Below are 22,567 nucleotides of genomic sequence, written 5' to 3'. Positions count from 1 at the left end.
CCTGTTTTTATATTCTATCCCCCTAGCAATAAAAGCCAACATTCCGTTGGCTTTCTTGATCACCTGCTGCACCTGCATACCAACTTTTTGATTTTCTTGCACTAGGACCCCCAGATCCCTTTGTACTGCAGTACTTTCCAGTCTCTCGCCATTAAGAAAATAACTTGCTCTCTGATTTTTCCTGCCAAAGTGCATAACCTCACATTTTCCAATATTATATTGCATCTGCCAAATCTCCGCCCACTCACCCAGCCTGTCTATATCCCCTTGCAGGTTTTTTATGTCCTCCTCACTCTCTACTTTCCCTCCCATCTTTGTATCATCTGCAAATTTTGATATGTTGCACTCGGTCCCCTCCTCCAAATCGTTAATATAGATTGTAAAGAGTTGGGGACCCAGCACCGACCCCTGTGGAACACCACTGGTTACTGGTTGCCAGTCCGAAAATGAACCATTTATCCCAACTCTCTGCTTCCTGTTCGATAACCAATCCTCCACCCATGCCAGAATATTACCCCCAATCCCGTGATTTTTTATCTTAAGTAATAATCTTTTATGTGGCACCTTGTCGAATGCCTTCTGGAAGTCTAAATACACTATGTCCACTGGTTCCCCTTTATCCACCCTGTACGTTATATCCTCAAAGAACTCAAGCAAATTTGTCAGACATGACTTCCCCTTCATAAAGCCATGCTGACTTTGTCCTATTAAATTATGCTTATCTAAATGTTCCGTTACTGTCTCCTTAATAATAGACTCCAAAATTTTACCCACCACAGATGTTAAGCTAACTGGCCTATAATTTCCAGCCTTCTGCCTACTACCCTTTTTAAATAACGGTGTTACATTAGCAGTTTTCCAATCTGCCGGGACCTCTCCTGAGTCCAGGGAATTTTGGAAAACTATCACCAAAGCATCCACAATCCCTACTGCCACTTCCCTCAAGACCCTAGGATGGAAGCCATCAGGTCCAGGGGATTTATCCGCTTTGAGTCCCATTATTTTACTGAGTACCATCTCCTGAGTGATTTTAATCGTATTTAGCTCCTCCCCCCCGTAGAGTCCCCTGTTTGTCCAGTGTTGGGATATTCTTAGTGTCCTCTACTGTAAAGACTGAAACAAAATATTTGTTCAGCATTTTTGCCATCTCCATGTTTCCCACCATTAATTTCCCGGTCTCATCCTCTAAGGGACCTACGTTTGCCTTAGCCACCCTTTTTCTTTTTATATAACTATAGAAACTCTTGCTATCTGTTTTTATATTTTTTGCTAATTTCTTTTCATAATCTAACTTCCCTTTCTTAATCAATCCTTTAGTTACTTTTTGCTGTCTTTTGAAGAATTCCCAATCTTCTATCCTCCCACTAAGTTTGGCTACCTTGTATGTCCTTGTTTTTCGTCGGATACTATCCTTGATTTCTTTACTTAGCCACGGATGGCTGTCATTTCTTTTACACCCTTTTTTCCTCAGTGGAATATATTTATTTTGAAAGTTGTAAAATAACTCCCTGAATGAACACCACTGCTCATGTACCGTCTTACCCTTTAATCTATTTTCCCAGTCCACTTTAATCAATTCCGCTCTCATACCATCATAGTCTCCTTTATTCAAGCTCAGTACGCTTGTTTGAGAATCAACCTTCTCACCCTCTAATTGGATATGGAATTCAACCATGTTGTGGTCGCTCGTTCCAAGGGGATCCTTAACTAGGACATTATTAATTAATCCTGACTCATTACACAGGACCAGGTCCAAGGTTGCCTGCCCCCTAGTAGGATCAGTTACATACTGCTCAAGAAATCCATCCCTGATGCACTCAATGAACTCGTCCTCAAGGCTGCTCTGCCCAATTTGATTTGTCCAGTTAATATGATAATTAAAATCCCCCATAATCATGGCTGTTCCCTTATTACATGCCCAGACTATTTCCTGATTAATACTTCTTCCAGCAGAGTTGCAACTATTAGGAGGCCTATATACTACGCCCACTAATGTTTTTTTCCCCTTATTATTCCTTATCTCCACCCAAACTGTTTCATTATCTTGATGCTTTGTCCCAATATCATTTATCTGTATTACAGTGATTCCTTCCTTTATTAACATAGCCACCCCACCTCCCCTTCCTTCCTACCTGTCCTTCCTGATTGTTAAATACCCTGGCATATTTAATTCCCAGTCGTTGTCACTTTGCTGATGATTGAGAGTAGACTGATGGGGCGGTAATTGGCCGGATTGGATTTGTCCTGTTTTTTGTGGAGAGGACATACCTGGGCAATTTTCCACATTGTTTGGTAGATGCCAGTGTTGTAGCTGTACTGGAACAGTTTGGCTAGAGGCGCGGTGCATAAGAGATTTATCAGAATGGTGCCAGGGATGAGGAACTTCAGTTATGTGGAGAGACTGGAGAAGCTGGGATTGTTCTCCTTCGAACAGAAAAGGTTAAGGGAGATTTGATAGAGGTGTTCAAAATCATGAATGGCTTTGACAGAGTAAATAAGGAGAAACTGTTTCCAGTGGCAGAAGGGTCGGTAACCAGAGGACACAGATTTACGATGATTGGCAAAAGACCAGAGGCAACGTGAGGAAACATTTTTTTACGCAGCGAGTTGTTCTGATCTGGAATGCGCTGCCTGAAAGGGCGGTGGAAGCAGATTCAATAGTAACTTTCAAAAGGGAATTGGATAAATACTTGAAGGGAAAAATTTACAGGGGAATGGGACTAATTGGATAGCTCTTTCAAAGAGCAGACACAGGCATGATGGGCTGAATGGCCTCCTACTATGATATTAGCCACAGCGAGGAACTCAGCTGGGTCCCTTTTTGTGCTGTCGCAGCAAATCCAGGCGTCAATAACCTGTGTAAAGAAAAACCTTGACATCTCACCTAGTCTTAAGCTTACGCTGCTTATAGGCCGGATCCCTGGTTTTCTCTAACCTATCTAGCTCAAAATGCCTGTGTTCATTCAACATTCTATGGCAAGTATATCCTTTCTTAGGTAAGGAGACCAAAACTGCACACAATACTCCAGGTGTGGTCTCACCAAGGCCCTGTATAACTGCAGTAAGACATCCTTGCTCCTATACTCAAATTCTCTTGCAATGAAGGCCAACATACCATTTTCCTTCCTAGCTACTTGCTGCACCTGCATGTTTGCTTTCAGTAACTGGTGTACAAGGACACCCAGGTCCCTTTTGTACATCAACATTCCCCAATCTATCACCATTTAAATAATACTCTGCCTTTCTGTTTTTCCTTTCAAAGTGGATAACTTCAGATTTATCCACATTATACTGCATCTGCCATGTATTTGCCCACTCACTCAACTTGTCTAAATCGCCTTGAAGCCTCTTTGCATCCTTCTCACAACTCATGATCCCACCTAGTTTTGTGTCATCAGCAAACTTGGAAATAATACATTTGGTTCCCTCACCCTAATCATTGATATATATATTGTGAATAGCTGGGGCCCAAGCACTGATCCCTGCGGTACCCCACTAGTCACTGCCTACCACCCCGAAAAAGAGCTATTTATTCCTACTCTCTTTCCTGTCTGTTCACCAATTTTCAATCCATGCCAGTATATTATCCCCAATCCCATGTGCTTTAATTTTGCACACTAACCTCTTATGTGGGACTTTATCAAAGGCCTTCTGAAAATCCAAATACACCACATCCACTGGTTCTCCCTTATCTATTCTACCAGTTACATCCTCAAAAAAAACTCCAGTAGGTTTGTCAAACATGATTTCCCTTTCATAAATCCATGTTGACTTTGTCTAATCCCGTTGATTTTTCTAAGTGTCCTGTTATCACATCCTTTATAATAGATGCTAACATTTTCCCTACTACTGATGTTAAGCTAACCGGTCTGTAGTTTCCAGTCTATAATTTCCTGCTGTGTGGGCTTAGCTCAGATAGAGAGAAGATAACCTTTCTCCATCTCTTCTTCAAGAACAAGTGGATAAAGTTGCCTGCTGTGGTACCGCACTCTCTAGGAGGGGCTGCTTGTGTGGATAACAGTAAAACGTAGATGGCAGTAATGGCTTCTGTAATGCAGATGTCGTAGCTACTTTAAGGGCCCAAGAAGCAGTTCTGACAAAGGGTCTGCTGAAACATTAACCTTTCTTTTTATCTCTTTCAGATGCTGACGAACCTGCCATGTATTTCCAGCAGTTTCTGCATTTATTAGGGATTTGGACAAATTGTCGCCATTTGTACATCAGGCACAAAATCGCAACCATGTGTTTTACTCGTGAATTTTCAAAACTTTTTTTAAAGTCTTAACTTACTGAAGTTTATGAAAAGTAAAACATATGTCTTTCCCATTTATAACCAAAAAATTGTACAGATGTGAAATTAGATATCTTCACCAAATTGTATTTCCATCAAAATTTTAGGCAAAAGTAACCTGGTTTTAAAAGCAAAAAATGAGTGTTTTAGAATCTAGGAACGTGGAAATTGCTAGAGGAAAAAGGACCAAAGTCCATCTAGTTCACCACCTACCATTCTGGTAGTCACATGATACAAGAATAATGGAGTTGTTGACTAATCATATCAATCAATGAGCCTCCAACAGACCTAGACATGAGGTGAGGAAAACCCCCAGTGGGGGAGAGATTTGGGAACCAGAGGTCCAAAGTCACCTGTTCCTCCCGAGCCTGACACATGACACTCGCCACATGTCACGTCTCAAATTACTCATATACTGTATCCCAAAATGTTATTTTCTGAAAGAAATCGATCGAATTTGTATTTGAATGAATTATGTTGTACCAATAGTCACAGATTCGTAGTTCACGGGGATTTGTACCTTAGCAGAAAACAAATATGGAGAAAGATCCAAAAAATTAGGTCTTTTCTTCACTGGAACAGGTAAGAAAGGATCTAATCAAGGTTTTGAAAATTATGAATGATTTGTGAAGAGAAACAGTAAAAGATTGTTTCCACTGGTTGATGAATCAGTAACGAGGGGACGTAGATTGAGGATTTATCAATGAAGGAGGAAGTTAGAATTTTTTTTCACACATTAGAATAGGGACTACTTTTCCACAGGGGGATATTGAGGCAGAGATGACAACATCTGTTAAAAGGGAATTGAATGTTTATTTAAAAGGAAGAACCTACAATGATGCAGGGAAATGGGGTTGGAGCAGATCAGCCCAGTTGAAGGGCTAGCTCTGTGAGGCACAGTGGGAGGAATAGCCTCCTTCTGTCCGTAATGAATGATTCTCTACCATCTACCATAAGGTCTGCAGCACAGCTCGTGTCAGCTGTTCTTGTGTTATTGGTGATGCGCTATCTCAGTGGAACTGTGTCAGCCATGAGGATCCAACTTGGTGCGTTTACAAGCAAGGAAGATTCAAGTTTGTGATAGAGATGGGTCACTCGGTATAAAACTTGTGCATTACTGTAAGCCTTACTCCTTAACCCAACACTGTCAGCCTCACTCACAGATGGCATAAGGATAGGAGGGGCCTTCCAGCACAGTTCTGAAACGTCAGTCAGTGGTAGGCAGTGACTGGCTCCTGGTTTGTTCCAGGTGATCAGTTTGTGATCTCAGCCATGTTGCTGTGGGAAGGTCTGAGGCTGGGCAGGTCACCAGCAGGCGGGAGGGAGATTGGAGGAAGAGTTTGCTGATGGGCAAAGTGGAAGAATCGCACTGGGGAATACGAGGTGCTGTTCAACTAAGCGAACGGAGCTTCACTCTTATCTAAGATGTGGGCGTGTTTAATATTGATGTTGCGAGTCAGTAGCGGAGATTAATGTTCCTTGCGATCGCCTCATTCACCTTTTAATGAGTACAAAATTACCTCCTCTCAAAAAAGAGCAGGTTTTCCTAAATAGAAAATCAGAATTCTTCAATACTGATTTCAGAATTGTTTAAAGGAAACAAAGGTGCATTTACATTCTTACAGTCTTCTGTTTTTGTTCTTGCAGTTGGTCTCATTGTGTACTGATCTGTGGGAGGTGCGGGGGGACTGCATGGTGGGCGGGTTTCTATCTGTCAGATAGTCCCACCTGATGCATGAACTGAAAATTTGAGGAAACAGCTCGAGATATGGGTATGTGGCAGCTGCTGTGTGGCTTCTGACCCTTGGCCATGATGATATGGTGATTGCTCTTGTCTGTTTAGTTCACTTCTGCTGGTAAGTGACACTCTCATCCTTCACTATCATTTCCAACTCTGAGTTTCCATTATAGCTTCCCTGGGAAGTTCACTCCAACTTTGCAAGACCACCAGCTGAAATTAAATAATGCTTGCTTGCTTCCTTCCCTGTTTTTTTTAAAACTTTGAACTGACTACAACAGCATCAACATTGTATAGTACCTGTAATGCAGCAGAATGTCCCAAGCCGCATCATGCAGGCATAATAAAAAATGGACGCAGATTCAAAGGCGATAATAGGAAGAATTCCAAAGCATAAGGGCTAGGTGGCTGAAGACACAGTCGCTAGTGGTGGGGCAAAGGAAAAGGAGATGCACGAGTCTAGAATCCGAGGTGCAGAGCTCAGGAGGGGGAGGTTTGTAGGGCTGGAGGAGGTTATGGGGAGGGGCGAGGCCACGGAGGACTTTAAACACAAAACGAGAATTTTAAATTTGAGGTGTTGCGGGACTGGAGCCAATGTGGGTCAGCGAGTACGAGGGTGATGAATGAGCGGGACTTGGTGTGAGTTAGGATACAAGCAGCAAGGATTTGGATTAGCTGAACTTTACGGATGATTGAGGATGGGAGGCCGGTCAGGACTCTTTGGTTCTCTCTTTCTTTCTCTCTGTTGCTCCTCGCTCTCCCACTCACTCATGTGTAAGACATGGAGTAAGGACAGGATTTAACCCAGTTGTTTATGCCTTCTGCTAATGCTGCCTGTAGAGGCTCAGCTGTGGGGGAAAATAACCACTTGGATGAGCTACTGGAGAACAATTAGAACCTCACCACTCGAGCTATCCTTTCAGGGCGGGAAGAGGAAAAAATTGTCAAAATAAAACCCCCATTTTTACACTCAAGTGCCGATAGACCTGGTGTATTTGTCCATTTTTTTTTTCCTGTTTTTAAGGCCACATTGAATGGTTTGTAGAATGGAATTTCTCTAATGCCTGTCATTTTGTAATCTACAGATCCCTTTTTTTTTTTAACTGTGACCTCATTCAGGTAAGGAGAGTTTCTGCTTAGTTTGTTTGCTAAAGGATACTTTACACACAGGATGCAAGTGTCGCCTTCTCCCAGGTAAGGGACCATCGATAATTGCATTAATTTTCACAGCAGGTTGTCCCATAGTCGATGGGGAGGTTAATTCTCCATGTTCACTTCTATAATCAGTTTCATTCTTATTTTACAGACACTAGAATCTTTAGGAAGAGGAAAAGATCACTAGGTGAATAAGCTACCTTCTTAGCTTGGCTGACTTGATAGCACTGTCGCCTCTGAGGCAACAGGTTGTGAGTTCAAGTCCTACTCCAGAACTTGAGCCCGAAATCTGGCCGCGGAAGTACTGTACCGGCAGTGTCACCCCTTACATCTGAGACTAAACTGAGGCCCCGTTTGCCTCTTCAGTGGTTCAGGTGGATTTGAAAATGACCCTGTGTGGGAGAGGCAGGGAGCTCTCCTGATGATCTGGCCAAAGTTCCTTCCTCAAGCACCACCGTAAACTGTAATTGGTCTTTCATCTCGTGCTGCTACATTGCCTATGTAATAACAATGACTATACTTCAAAGGAGATTTTTCATGTGAAGGACTGAGGAAGTGGACTTGGGCTCCGGCTCCTGATTGTTGTCCAACAATCCCTATTGGGAAGTGTGCTTATGGGGGAGTTGGGTCTGGACAGGATCTAGCTCAGTAGTGCTGCCCTCCACAGTCAAATAACCTGGTTATGCTCACTGCCAAGTCTCATGTACAAAGAATAGCCACTTGGGAGAGGTACTGGAGGGCAGTTAGTGCCCTGGATCTGTATCCCAGCATGAGTCCACACCTATTGGAGAGGAGGGACGAAAATGTCAATCTGTATCAGCCGAGTTGTTGGTGGATGAGTGCACGTTGCTGTCCCTGATCTGATAGCTTATTTATCTTTCTCTGATCCTATACATGTGACCTGCTGTAATACCAGATTTGCTGCTAACTAGCCTTAACGTGTTGAAATTGTTTAAAATATTATTAAATGTCAGAAATATGGTGAATTTTGCTAGTTTTGAGGCAGGACCAGATGGTATAGTTTTATACCAGTGGAAAAATAAATTAAAATCAGACATTAGAGGAACTGCTTCACGTAGAGGTGAGATGTGAGCCAGGCAGGGAAGTCGAAATTTTAACACACAGGTGGATGCTGCACTGGGAGAGTTATTGTACTGTCTTGACTTTCCTTGTTTGCTATTTAATTGCCCAAATTCTTTGGATTGCAATCTGATAGAAGGTGGCTGCTTATTGACTATTCAGTGAAGGGATTTAGAAAGCTGGTCCATCAGCGATTTAAAAAAAAACAAAGTAGTGAAGGATGGATAATCTGAAACAAAACACAAACCCAGTAGTTTGATCAGTATCTGAAAGGAAAATGTTTATCAGCCGACTGTGTGGTTCCTAGCAGTTACTATTTTTATTCAGCTAGATGGTCAGTTTAGCATCTCCTCTGAACTTTGAGCCTTGAATTGTCTTCCTGTCTGCCAGCTCTGGTGTTTCAGGTTGCGATCCCACAGCAGTGTTAGATGAACAGAGTGTTCTTCTTTTGGCCAACATACCTCCCTCAACCAACACCACCAAAAGCAGATGAACTGATCACTTATTGCTATTTCTGGGACAAATGTCTGGAGTGCTTGCCAAATAAGTCACTGTACTTCCAAAAAGCATTTATACTGTGAAGCAATTTGAGACATTTTAAAGTCATGATAACATGCTACATAAATGCTATTTTTTTTGTATTTGTTAATAGAGAATAACTTGTGTTGACACTGCGTTGGACGTATCCTGAAAATTGGTTGGTTTGTGGTAGTTATTGTGTTGGTTTTCTGGCCTCATGCACTAGTGGGACAGTGAGCAGAGCATTTAAGAAATTCATTGTCAAGGTGATAATGGCATGGATTAGGGTAGAAAGAACTTGTATTGATATAGTGCCTTTAATGTGTCCAAAAGTGTTTCACTCACAGTGAATGCCTTTGAATTGTTGTATGGGCAAATAAGGTAGCCATTTTGCACATTGTCATTTGTGGAATTTGCCATGAGGTGAATGACCAATTAATCTTCAAAGGATGGCACATCTGGCACTGAAGTATTGGTTAACAAAAATCTATCGATCTCAGATTTAAAATTAACAATCGAGCTCGCATCAACTGCTGTTTGTGGAAGAGAATTCCAAACTTCTCCCTTCCTTTGCACATAGAAGTGTTCCCTAACTTCACTCCTGAAAGTCCTGGCTGTAATTTTTAGTCTATGTCCCCTAGTCCTAGACTCCCCAACCAGTGGAAATAGTTTCTTCCTATCTACTGTAGCAGTTCCCCTTAATATCTTGAAATCTTCAATCAAATCACCGCTCATGGGACATAAGCAGGCAGTGTTCCGGAAATGGAAAAATGCACTCTTGGAGATGGAGCAGATTTGGGATCGAAAGGTCAGCGCAGAATTAGACCGAATACTAAGGTTATGCACCATTAGATTTAGTCCAAATGGATAATATGGAGTCAAGACCAGAGGTGCAAATGTACTGGCAGCAATAAAAAAGAGTTGCTTTGGTTTTGCAGATGTCGAATTGGAAAAAACTTTGATTCTTCCAAGACTTGATGGACAGACAGACGAAGGGACTTAACTGGAACTTTGGGAGCACATTAGAGGTGACCATGCAGGTATGGGAGAAAAAACATTTGAAGAGATGTGCTGAGTACATTAGGACATACCAGAGTGCAACCAAAGCTGCTTTTATATTCTTTAGCTGCTGGCTCCTATAAGCCCAGGTGCCCCCCGGTGGTCAGTGCGCCTCCCTCTCTCCCTCCCCCCCCCCACCCCCCCCCCCCCCCCCCAAGACGACCTGTGCCCGCAGCGGTCAGTGGCCAGATGAAGGTAAAGCACGTCACTATGGCGCTGGTTGATTATGCCCTGACATAATTACAGTGCACACCTACAATGGCCACTCAGCACTTGCTTTTCCCCTTAATTTTGGATTTGCAGAGACCAGTCGCACGGTTTAAAGGTAAATTCAGAAGAGCAGCACTCTTGGTCACTCTACCGAGACACAACTATAAAAGGCCTTCGTGAGTGTCGACCGTTTGAATGTGTCTGATGACAAGGGAGAATGAGCTTTGGTCCTTTTCTGCACTCTGGAGTCATGCTGTTGGTGACTTACCAAAGCATCAGAAATGAGACTGAAGAGACTGGAACAGGGATTGGTGAGAGTTGAACACGTAGTTAGGTGACAATAATATGATCATGGACGTTGGAGACAAATGACGAGTTAGAGATGAAAAAATAGTAGGGTTAAGGTTTTTTTTAAGAAGGAGATTGATGACTCTGATTTTGCAGAATGAGGACAATGCTGGAAGATGGGAAAAGGTTGACCATGTTGGCAAGCATGTGGCCAAGAATGGAAAGTTGGGTAGCCAGCATTTGGGTTGGAAGAGGATTGGGGGAGCAGCTGGTAGAAGCAATGAGTTTAATGCAGAATAGGAAGGAAGGTGTGAGGTGGTAGAATGGATGGCTGCAGTTTTTGAAACTCAATAACTGTGAAGAAACCATAGACTTATCAGAAATGAGGATGAAGGAGTTGGATGAAGAGGAGTTTGGGGTGGTTTCCAATCCCTAGGATGACCATGGAATAATAGACTTTGGCTGCAAGAAGGGAGTGACCGCATTGAGTTGGTCAGGCTAAATCTGACAGTGGACAGTCAAATCACGCACACGCTGGTTTGCAGTCCCGAGAGGTGGCTGTTGCACAGAATGAACGGTGAGGAGCTGGGAAACTGCTCAAGATCTGATGGGCTTGAGGGTGTCCGATCTGGAGAAGGTTGACCAAAGCATATCTGTGTGAGTTGGAGAGGGTGATAGTGAGAGTTCAAGGTTAATTTTTATGGAGCTAGGCAGAGTGGACTAGGCTGCGGGTAGGGGGATGTTTGAGGAAGAAGATAAATAAATCAGAAAGCCATATTGTGGAGGGTGTAAACTCGCGCGCTGCCTCCCGAAGATTTGTCTCCTTTTCTTCGACCTTTTGTTTATTTTAAGCACTGGATGTAATTTGCAACAAGCCTTGTATCAGTCACTGCAACTCAAAGAGCAGAAGCTGAATGGAACCAGGGCAAAAAATCCTTTCTGAGCAACGAAAATGTGACTTAAAAGAACAAGAATGATGGCTAGACAGGGCTTTGGAGGAGCGGAAAATAAATCATGGATTATTGCTCCTATCAGCAATGTAACTTTAGGCCCTGACTACAGTTACACAGGTTAGATTTAAATGAGCTAGCCAAGAAATGGGCATTACAAGCTCTGGGATTCCCTCCCTAAACCTCTCCCCCTCTCTCCTCCTTTAAGACGCTCCTTAAAACCTACCTCTTTGACCAAGCTTTTGGTCACCTGTCTTAATGTCTCCTTACGTGGCTCGGTGTCAAATTTTGTTTGAAAATGCTCCTATGAAGCGCCTTGGAACATTTTACTACATTAAAGGCGCTATATAAATGCAAGTTGTTTGCGTAAATCGAGTCTATGTGAACTGCACATGGAGTCAGTTCAGCACTGTGCTCATCCCAAGCTACATCTAGTTGGGGCTGCATTCTTGTTAATAAAAACTCCTAATTGTATAGTTGAAATTACAGAATTCTTCCAGTTTGAAGTAAGATAATGAAAGTGTTTAATGCTTCAAGCTTTTCAGTTCTGAGGTGATGGAGCTAAAATGGTGTAACTGTATAATTTGAACAAGTACCATAGAAAGTATTACCTCTTGAATCCTTTCCTCTGTGGTTGCCAGTGCTGAGACCAGGGTATATCTTAAACATGTGAAAGGTCACAGTATAGAAACATAGAAAATAGGAGCAGGAGTAGGCCATTCGGCCCTTCAAGCCTGCTCCGCCATTCAATATGATCATGGCTGATCCTCTATCTCAATACCATATTCCCATTCTCTCCCCATACCCCTTGATGCCTTTTGTGTCTCGAAATCTATCTAGCTCCTTCTTAAATATATTCAGTGACTTGGCCTCCACAGCCTTCTGTGGTAGAGAATTCCACCGGTTCACATTCACTAATTAGACGTTCTATAAATCGTTTCTTGTCAAACTACAGAGTATATCAGCTTGGTAATTGACTGTTGACTTTTTTTTTATTCGTTCATGGGATGTGGGCATTGCTGGCGAGGCTGCCATTTATTGCCCATCCCCTAATTGCCCTTGAGAAGGTGGTGGTGAGCTGCCGCCTTGAACCGCTGCAGTCCGTTTGGTGAAGGTTCTCCCACAGTGCTGTTAGGTAGAGAGTTCCAGAATTTTGACCCAGTGATGATGAAGGAACGGCAATATATTTCCAAGTCGGGATGGTGTGTGACTTGGAGGGGAACGTGCAGGTGGTGCTGTTCCCATGTGCCTGCTACCCTTGTCCTTCTAGGTGGTAGAGGTCACGGGTTTGGGAAGTGCTGTCGAAGAAGCCTTGGCGAGTTGCTGCAGTGCATCCTGTGGATGGTACACACTGCAGCCACGGTGCGACGATGGTGAAGGGAGTGAATGTTTAGGATGGTGGATGGGGTGCCAATCAAGCGGGCTGCTTTGTCCTGGATGGTGTCGAGCTTCTTGTGTTGTTGGAGCTGCACTCGTCCAGGCAAGTGGAGAGTATTCCATCACACTCCCGACTTGTGCCTTGTAGATGGTGGAAAGGCTTTGGGGAGTCAGGAGGTGAGTCACTCACCATAGAATTCCCAGCCTCTGACCTGCTCTTGTAGCCACAGTATTTATATGGCTGGTCCAGTTAAGTTTCTGGTCAATGGTGATCCCCAGGATGTTGATGGTGGGGGATTCAGCGATGGTAATGTCGTTGAAAGCCAAGGGGAGGTGGTTAGATTCTCTCTTGTTGGAGATGGTCATTGCCTGGCACTTGTCTGCCGCAAATGTTACTTGCCACTTATCAGCCCAAGCCTGGATGTTGTCCAGGTCTTGCTACATGTGGGCACGGACTGCTTCATTATCTGAGGGGTTGCGAATAGGACTGAACACTGTGCAATCATCAGCGAACATCCCCATTTCTGACCTTATGATGGAGGGAAGGTCATTGATGAAGCAGCTGAAGATGGTTGGGCCTCGGACACTGCCCTTATTTGACTGCTGCTTATTTGTCCTTAAGATGTGGGCAACGCTGACCAGTCGGTATTTATTGCCCGTTCCTAATTGCCTGAGGCCACTGAAAGTCAACCATGTAGCGTGGGAATGGAGTCATGGCGAATAGGTCAGCCTGTGTCGGGATGGCAGATTCCGGTTGGGCTTTTAACCACAATCCAGCAACTTTCATGGTCATTTTTCTTTTGCCAGCTCACCAATTACCAGGTTTATTGAATTCAGCTTCACAACTTGCCCTGATGGAGTTTGAACCTCCTCTGGGTTTGCGAGTCCAGTACTAGAGCCCCTGGACTACGGTAACTGAAGGGGGACTGGCTGGTGCAGTCGGTTAGTGCACTATTCCTTTGGATGAGTCCCTCCTGCATGTTCAGGTGGTTAAAGGTGAGCCTCTCATCATTGGGGAATGACTGAAATCCTATCCAGGCACTGCCTCAGAACACTGAGTTTCAAGATCCTTCTCTTCATTTCTCACCTTCTATGAACAGAGACACATTACCCACTTAAACCAAGTGCTGAGAAGTTAAAATGCAAAGAGTATTCAAATACTATCACTTTGTCAATAATTATTATTGATGGTAATGATCTCTTGGGAATAGCAAAGGAAACATTGCTGATGCCACTAAATGCCTTGAAGCAGTAAACAGCTGTTGCAATTCATTCCCATGTCATGTTGAGTGGAAAGCTCTTATTACAGGGCAAGTTTCAGCTGCCGTGAACTTAATGGCCCGGACATTGCTCGTAAAATAACGAGGCTAACGGGGCTCACCGTTATTTCAGGGCAAATGGAAGAGCAAGTTCTGGCAAGTGCACATGCGCAGTCAGTGGAAATTGCTCTATCATTTGCCCTTCTGGTTTGAAGGCTGCGTGGGAAAGAGTTCTCGCCGGCTGAATGAATGGATCAGCACGAACTTACTGCACTGCCCTGCTGGAAACGAGCTAATCTCTCCACTTTAAGGAAAAGGTACACCAGGCTTTTTAGGTCTAAACTAACTTTTAATGGCATTGTAAGTCTTAATGACTGCCAAACAACCTCTCTGGCACTGAAAATTAACTTTTAAAAATGTGGAGTCTCATTGGACGTTGCACTTTTTGCAGCTCAACGATGAAGCAAGTTGGCGCCCAGCATAGTTTGTAACGGGCGAGATTCGTTTGCTGCTCAGCGCAATTTCTGGGCTAATATTTCAAGTTTGCTCCTGTCTAAATGATTAAACACTTCAAAATAATCCCCAATAGAATATTTCACTGAGTATTCTTGTGCTTTTCTGAGGGGTGATTGAGGCCTACAAGATTCTAAAGATGTAAAAAGCTAGCTGTGAAGATCTAACTAGTAGGGTGTGTTGCCTAAGAGAGTTTGCTCAAACTTGATGTAGAGGCTTGTCTCTTTGAACTTACTGTTTTTTTTTGGTCCCGACTCCATTTACTTGAGTTTTATGTGGACCTGTGCCTATTGAGGGATACTCTGAACCATGGTTCATTCAGCTTGACTGCAGCTCTGCCCTGAGCCATGCACGGGCACCAACCTCTTGTGTTTCCTTGGCACGTGAAATGGACAGTAATACTGACTCTCTTGAAGTGTCTAATGGGGAATTAGTGGCCTCAGGAGGGGGCAAGAGTTTTATTTCAGAATACTCATTAACTTGTGCTGGAAAGTGCGTATATGGATGGCTGCGAATGAGCTCTGATAAGCCTCTGATTTATCCTCCCAACATGGTTGAATAGCCTACCACTACTCACTGCCAATCACATGTGAAGAATGATCACTCTACCCTAGCGTGAGATAGTGCCTACAAGGGAGGGAGGGGGTGGGGGGACTGCAAAAGAGGGAATATGACTTTTCATAGAATCATACAGCACAGAAGGAGGCCATTCAGCCCATCATGCCTGTGCTGACTCTTTGAAAGAGCTAGTCCCATTCCCCAGCTCTTCCCCCTGTAGCCCTGCAAATCTTTTCTCTTCAACAAGTATTTATCCAATTCCCTTTTGAAAGTTATTATTGCATCTACTTGCACTGCCCTTTCAGGCAGCGCATTCCAGATCATAATGCAGGAAAAAAACAGATGAAAGATATCAGGATGGGTTTTAAACTGGGGCAGCTGAACCCTAATCAAAAAATTGGCTTCTTTCTGGTTTCCCCTGCGAGCGTTGGGCCCGGGGCTCTACGGTACCGTTCATTGTGTTAATGTGTTGGTGGTGGCGGCTTGTGACCTTTTTGGCAGGCGAAGCACAGCTGTACATGCCAAATATGTTACCATGGCAACAGGCCCTACCTGTGGATTCCCATCACTAATCTTACAAGCTGTATGAGGCTCAGGGCTGTCCAGTAAATCCATCCAGGGAACTTTCCGGCAGGACATCCTCCCTCATGTTGCACAGTAAGTCGGAGAATGAAAATCGGGTGGCCCATAAATGTAAACACCTGTAACTGGATTCCAGGTGAGGAAGTGCCTCACCTGACGAGCAGCCTCTATGTGTTGGCCTTTATTTATTTGTTCATGGGATGTGGGCGTTGCTGGCGAGGCCGGCATTTATTGCCCATTCCTAATTGCCCCTTGAGAAGGTGGTGGTGAGCCGCCTTCTTGAACCGCTGCAGTCCGTGTGGTGAAGGTTCTCCCACAGTGCTGTTAGGAAGGGAGATCCAGGATTTTGACCCAGCGACGATGAAGGAACGGCGATATATTTCCAAGTCGGGATGGCGTGTGACTTGGAGGGGAATGTGCAGGTGGTGGTGTTCCCATGTACCTGCTGCTCTTGTCCTTCTAGGTGGTAGAGGTCGCGGGTTAGGGAGGTGCTGTCGAAGAAGCTTTGGCGAGTTGCTGCAGTGCATCCTGTGGATTGTACACACTGCAGCCACTGTGCGCCGGTGGTGAAGGGAGTGAATGTTTAGGGTGGTGGATGGGGTGCCAATCAAGCGGGCAGCTTTGTCCTGGATAGTGTCGAGCTTCTTGTTGTTGGAGCTGCACTTATCCAGGCAAGTGGAGAGTATTCCATCACACTCCTGACTTGTGCCTTGTAGATGGTGGAAAGGCTTTGGGGAGTCAGGAGGTGAGTCACTCGCTGCAGAATACCCAGCCTCTGACCTGCTCTTATAGCCACAGTATTTATATTGCTGGTCCAGTTAAATTTCTGGTCAATGGTGACCCCCAGGATGTTGATGATGGGGGATTCGGCGATGGTAATGCCGTTGAATGTCAAGGGGTGGCGGTTAGACTCTCTCGTTGGAGATGGTCATTGCCTGGCACTTATCTGGTGCGAATGTTACTTGCCACTTACCAGCCCAATCCTGGATGTTGTCCAGGTCTTGCTGCATGTGGGCTCGGACTGCTTCATTATTTGAGGGGTTGCGAATGGAACTGAACACTGCAACATCCCCATTTCTGACCTTATGATGGAGAGGTCATTGATGAAGCAGCTGAAGATGGTTGGGCCTAGGACACTGCCCTGAGGAACTCCTGCAGCAATGTCCTGGGGCTGAGATGATTGGCCTCCAACAACCACTACCATCTTCCTTTGTGCTCGGTATGACTCCAGCCACTGGAGAGTTTCCCCTGATTCCCAGTGACTTCAGTTTTACTCGGGCTCCTTGGTGCCACAATGTATTTCCATCCTGTGGCTCCAGGACTACCTTCCATAGCATTTACAGCACAGGAATTGGCCATTCGGCCCAACTAGTCCATGCCGGTGTTTATGCTCCACGTGAGCCTCCTCTCACCCCTACTTCATCGAACCCTATCGGCATTTCCTTCTATTCCTTTCTCCCTCATGTACTTATCTAGCTTCCAGCTTGAAGACATGTTACTAGTGGTCATCCCTTGGGGATCGGTCCTAGGCCCGCTACTCTTCACAGTCTTTATTAATGACCTGGACTTGGTGTTGGGAGCATGGTCAGTAAGTTTGCAGATGACACCATAACCTGTGCAAGGGTTAAGACGGTAGAGGAGTGCAATCAAATCCAAAGAGATTTAGATGTGCTGAGGGAATGGCAAATGGCATTTAATTTAGGTAAACATAGTGTTATGCATGTTGGTAGGGCCGACATAATACACATAGCATAGTGGTTATGTTACGGAACTAATAATCCGGAGTCTCGAATTCAAATCCCGGTACGGCAGCTGGGGAATTTAAATTCAATTAATTAAATAAAATCCTAAATTTAAAATACTAGTATCAGTAACGGTGGCCACGAAACTACCGGATTGTTGTAAAAACCCATCTGGTTCACTAATGTCCTTTAGGGAAGGAAACCTGCCGTCCTTACCCGGTCTGGCCTATATGTGACTCTAGACCCACAGCAATGTGGTTGATTCTTAATCGCCCTCTGAAATGGCCTAGCAAGCCACTCAGTTGTAAAATCTCGCCACAAAAAGTCTCAATAAGAATAAAACAGGACGGACCACCAACAGTGGACCACTAGGCACCAGACACGACAAAGGCAAACCAAGCCCAGTCGACACTGTAAAGTCCTCCTCACTAATATCTGAGGACTTGTGCCAAAATTGGGAGAGCTGTCCCACAGACTAGTCAAGCAACAGCCTGACATCGCCATACTCACAGAATCATACCTTTCAGCCAACGTCCCAGACTCCTCCATCACCATCCCTGGGTATGTCCTGCCCCACCGGTAGGACAGACCGACCAGAGGTGGCGGTACAGTGATATACAGTCAGGAGGGAGTGGCCCTGGGAGTCCTCAACATTGACTCCGGACCCCATGAAATCTCATGGCATCAAGTCAAACATGGGCAAGGAAACCTCCTACTGATTACCACCTACCGCCCTCCCTCAGCTGATAAATCAGTCTTCCTCCATGTTGAGCACCACTTGGAGGAAGCACTGAGGGTAGCAAGGGCACAGAATGTACTCTGGGTGGGGGACTTGAATGTCCATCACCAAGAGTGGCTTGGTAGCACCACTACTGACCGAGCTGGTCGAGTCCTGAAGGACATGGCTGCTAGACTGGGCCTGCGGCAGGTGGTGAACGAACCAACACGAGGGAAAAACCGACTTGACTTCGTCCTCACCAATCTACCTGTCGCAGATGCATCTGGCCATGACAGTATTGGTAGGAGTGACCACCACACGGTCCTCGTGGGGACAAAGTCCCGTCTTTGCACTGAGGATACCATCCAACGTGTTGTCATAGAGTCATAGAGTCATACAGCACGGATAGAGGCCCTTCGGCCCATCGTGTCCGCGCCGGCCATCAGCCCTGTCTACTCTAATCCCATATTCCAGCATTTGGTCCGTAGCCTTGTATGCTATGGCATTTCAAGTGCTCATCCAAATGCTTCTTGAATGTTGTGAGGGTTCCTGCCTCCACAACCCTTTCAGGCAGTGAGTTCCAGACTCCAACCACCCTCTGGGTGAAAAAGTTCTTTCTCAAATCCCCTCTGAACCTCCCGCCTTTTACCTTGAATCTATGTCCCCTTGTTATAGAACCCTCAACGAAGGGAAAAAGCTCCTTAGTATCCATCCTATCTGTGCCCCTCATAATTTTGTACACCTCAATCATGTCCCCCCTTAGCCTCCTCTGCTCCAAGGAAAACAAACCCAATCTTCCCAGTCTCTCTTCATAGCTGAAGCGCTCCAGCCCTGGTAACATCCTGGTGAATCTCCTCTGCACCCTCTCCAAAGCGATCACATCCTTCCTGTAGTGTGGCGACCAGAACTGCACACAGTACTCCAGCTGTGGCCTAACCAGTGTTTTATACAGCTCCATCATAACCTCCTTGCTCTTATATTCTATGCCTTGGCTAATAAAGGCAAGTATCCCATATGCCTTCTTTACCACCTTATCTACCTGTTCCGCCGCCTTCAGGGATCTGTGAACTTGCACACCAAGATCCCTCTGACCCTCTGTCTTGCCTAGGGTCCTCCCATTCATTGTGTATTCCCTTGCCTTGTTAGTCCCTCCAAAGTGCATCACCTCGCACTTTTCCGGGTTAAATTCCATTTGCCACTGTTCCGCCCATCTGACCAACCCATCTATATCGTCCTGCAGACTGAGGCTATCCTCCTCACTATTTACCACCCGACCAATCTTTGTATCATCAGCGAACTTACTGATCATACCTTTTACATTCATATCCAAGTCATTAATGTAGACCACAAACAGCAAGGGACCCAGCACCGATCCCTGTGGTACCCCACTGGCCACAGGCTTCCAGTCACAAAAACAACCTTCGACCATCACCCTCTGCCTTCTGCCACTAAGCCAGTTTTGTATCCAAAGTGCCAAGGCACCCTGGATTCCATGGGCTCGTACCTTCTTGACCAGTCTCTTGTGGGGGACTTTATCGAAGGCCTTACTGAAATCCATGTATACCACATCCACTGCGTTACCCTCATCCACACGCCTAGTCACCCCCTCAAAAAATTCAATCAAATTAGTCAGACATGATCTTCCCTTGACAAAGCCATGTTGACTATCCCTGATTAATCCTTGCTTCTCCAAGTGGAGACTAATTTTGTCCTTCAGAATTTTTTCCAATAATTTTCCTACCACTGATGTTAGGCTCACTGGCCTGTAGTTCCCCGGTTTTTCCCTACTCCCCTTCTTGAATAATGGTATTACATTAGCGGTTCTCCAGTCCTCTGGCACATCCCCTGTGGCCAGAGAGGTTCTGAATATATGTGTCAGAGCCCCCGCAATCTCCTCCTTTGCCTCATACAGTAGCCTGGGATACATTTCGTCCGGGCCTGGGGATTCATCCATTTTTAGGCCTGCTAAAACCGCCAATACCTCCTCCCGCTCGATGTTAATATGTTCGAGTATATCACAGTCCCCCTGCCGTATTTCTATGTCTACATCGTCCTTCTCCATAGTGAAAACAGATGCAAAAAATTCATTTAGAACCCCTCCTACATCTGCCGGCTCCACACACAGATTGCCATTTTTGTCCCTAATGGGCCCTATTTTTTCCCTAGTCATCCTCTTACCCTTAATATACTTATAAAACATCTTAGGATTTTCCTTTATTTTGCTCGCCAGTGTTATTTCATGGCCCCTTCTTGATCTCCTAATTTCTTTTTTAAGTATCCCCCTGCACTTTTTGTACTCCTCTAGGGCTTCCTCCGTCTTTAGCCTTTTGTATCTGCCAAAAGCCCTCCTTTTTTTTCCTAATCCATTCTCGTATATCCCCTGACATCCAAGGTTCCCTGGAGTTCTTGGAACCACCCTTGACCTTTACGGGAACATGTTGCCATTGTATGGTCTCAATCTCCCTTCTGAAAGACTCCCATTGCTCCGATGCGGATTTTCCTACAAGCAGCTGATCCCAGTCCATTTTGGCCAGATCCTGCCTTATCCTATTAAAATCGGCCTTCCCCCAATTTAGAACCTTTATTTCCGGCCCCTCCCTGTCCTTTTCCATGACCACCTTAAATCTCACCGAATTATGGTCACTGTCACCAAAGTGCTCACCTACTAGCACTTCTTCCACTTGGCCGGCCACATTCCCTAGAATTAGGTCCAGTACCGCCCCCTCTCTTGTAGGACTTTCTACATGCTGGCTCAAAAAGCTCTCCTGGATGCACGTTAAGAATTTTGTACCCTCTAAGCCTTTTACACTCTGAGTATCCCAGTTAATATTGGGGAAGTTGAAATCCCCCACTATTATTACCCTATTATTTGCACAATTTTCTGAGATTTGCCTACATATCTGTTCCTCTATCTCCCCCTGACTGTTTGGGGGCCTATAGTACACTCCCACCAAAGTGCTTGCCCCCTTTTTGTTTTTAAGCTCCACCCATATGGCCTCATTTGAGGAACCTGCTAATATATCATCCCTCCTTATGGCAGTAATTGATTCTTTAATTAATATTGCGACCCCCCCTCCTCTTATACCTCCCCCTCTGTCTCGCCTGAAGATTCTGTACCCCGGAATATTGAGCTGCCAGTCTTGCCCCTCCCTCAACCATGTCTCTGTGACAGCAACAATATCATACTCCCATGTGTTTATCAACACCTTCAGTTCATCCACCTTATTCGCAAGACTCCTTGCATTAAAATAGATGCCATCCAGCCTTGCCCTTACATATTTGCCCTGTCTTCCAAGCTGACTTGTTTTTTTCTCTATATTTGGCTGCACTTCACCCCCTATTGTAGCTCCACTCTGTATCCCATCCCCCTGCCAAGTTAGTTTAAACCCCCCCCAACAGTGCTAGCAAACCTCCCCGCAAGGATATTTGTCCCGCTCTGGTTCAGGTGCAACCCGTCCGACTTGTACAAGTCCCACCTTCCCCAGAAGCAGGCCCAGTGATCCAGGAAACTGAAACCCTCCCTCCTGCACCAACTCTTTAGCCACGCATTCATCTGTTCTATTCTCCTATTTCTATACTCACTAGCCCGTGGCACTGGGAGTAATCCAGAGATTACAACCTTTGAGGTCCTGCTCTTTAATCTGCTACCTAGCTCCCTAAATTCTTGATGCAGGACCTCATCTCCCTTCCTACCTATGTCGTTGGTCCCAATGTGGACCATGACCTCTGCCTGCTCCCCCTCCCCCTTGAGAATGCCCTGTAGCCGCTCAGTGACATCCATGACCCTGGCACCAGGGAGGCAACAAACCATCCTGGAGTCACGTTTACGGCCACAGAAACGCCTGTCTGTTCCCCTTACGATAGAATCCCCTACCACTATAGCTCTTCCACTCTTTTTCCTCCCAGCCTGTGCAGCAGAGCTACCCCTGGTGCCAGGAAGTTGGCTGCTGCTGCCTTCCCCTGATAAGTCATCCCCCTCAACAATATCCAAAGCGGTATATTTGTTTGAGAGGGGGACGGCCACAGGGGACCCCTGCACTGCCTGCCTGCTCTTCTTACTCTGCCTGGTGGTCACCCAATTACTTCCTGCCTGTACAACCTTTACCTGCGGTGTGACCATCTCACTAAACGTGCTATCCACGACGTTCTCAGCATCGCGAATGCTCCATAATGAATCCATCCGCAGCTCCAGTGCCGCAATGCGGTTTGTCAGTAGCTGCAGCTGGATACATTTCCCGCACACATGGTCGTCAGGGACACCGGAAGGGTCCCTGATTTCCCACATAGAGCAGGAAGAGCATAACACGGGGCTGGACTGTCCTGACATGACTTACCCTTTAACTAATTAATTCAAATTAAATGAATCCCACCAATTTCACTTCAATTAAAAAGGTATACTCAAGGGCCCTTGCTGAACAGCAGTCCCCCACTACACAACAGAGACCAGAGAATCCACAAACTCTAACCTTAGACAAATTCAGCAGGAAAATACTCACCAGCCAATCAGTTACCTCTTCCTTGGTGACGT

At 45.3% G+C, this 22,567-nt stretch overlaps 1 long non-coding RNA gene across 4 annotated transcripts in view; it reads left to right on the top strand.

Moving 5' to 3' along the window:
- Positions 1-4,352: 4,352 nt before the first annotated feature.
- LOC137344633 (uncharacterized) overlaps positions 4,353-22,567 on the top strand; it is a 58,251-nt gene continuing 40,036 nt past the window's right edge. The window contains exons 1-2 of one of the 4 annotated variants that reach the window (XR_010968425.1): positions 4,353-7,371; positions 9,722-9,823. This is a non-coding gene — a long non-coding RNA (uncharacterized lncRNA). Of the gene's footprint in view, positions 7,372-7,414; positions 9,824-22,567 lie in introns of those variants that run through there. The other 3 variants (XR_010968423.1, XR_010968424.1, XR_010968422.1) reach the window with 3 other exon arrangements.

Source organism: Heptranchias perlo, chromosome 27, assembly GCF_035084215.1.
Source record: "Heptranchias perlo isolate sHepPer1 chromosome 27, sHepPer1.hap1, whole genome shotgun sequence".
NCBI classification, from domain to species: Eukaryota; Metazoa; Chordata; class Chondrichthyes; order Hexanchiformes; family Hexanchidae; genus Heptranchias; species Heptranchias perlo.
This window is presented reverse-complemented; position numbering and strand designations above follow the sequence as displayed.